The sequence below is a fragment of the Sinocyclocheilus grahami genome, unplaced genomic scaffold, assembly GCF_001515645.1.
Source record: "Sinocyclocheilus grahami isolate Dianchi unplaced genomic scaffold, SAMN03320097.WGS_v1.1 scaffold220.1, whole genome shotgun sequence".
NCBI lineage: Eukaryota > Metazoa > Chordata > Actinopteri > Cypriniformes > Cyprinidae > Sinocyclocheilus > Sinocyclocheilus grahami.
The window spans coordinates 10,750-11,226 of record NW_015505399.1 but is presented as its reverse complement, the minus strand read 5'-3'; positions in this window follow the sequence as shown (position 1 = coordinate 11,226).

Here is a 477-nt window from a genome sequence, read left to right as displayed (position 1 = left end):
CATTTGTAATTTGCATTGCAACCATCATGCCCTGAATGTTCCAAACAGCACCATCTACTTGTCAAAAGTTATAAGCAATAAAACATTATTTGTTTTGTATGTTTATGTGGATACTTACTTAAAAAGGTTTCAGGCTACAGTGAAGATCTTTCAGTGATACATTATAAATGCTGTATTCTGTATACTGTATGTTTCACTCAGCACTATTGTATTTTCTGAATATTTGCCATATTTGATGTAAATCTCTGTCTTCTATAGCAGCAGTCACTTTGAAGGTTGGAGCACTTGGGCGAGCATTGCTTGCTCATTAAGCCTGACTGCTTATTGAAATTTTCATAGGGTTTCTTGTTTTTCAGCAGTTGTGGGCTTGATGCTGAAGAGAGGAGGTCTGGTTAGGCTTTGGAAAGCCTGTTTGAGGAAAGAAGATGTTTATTTTCAGCCCAGACAGCTGAAGTTGCAGGTCAGTTGAGTGAGTTT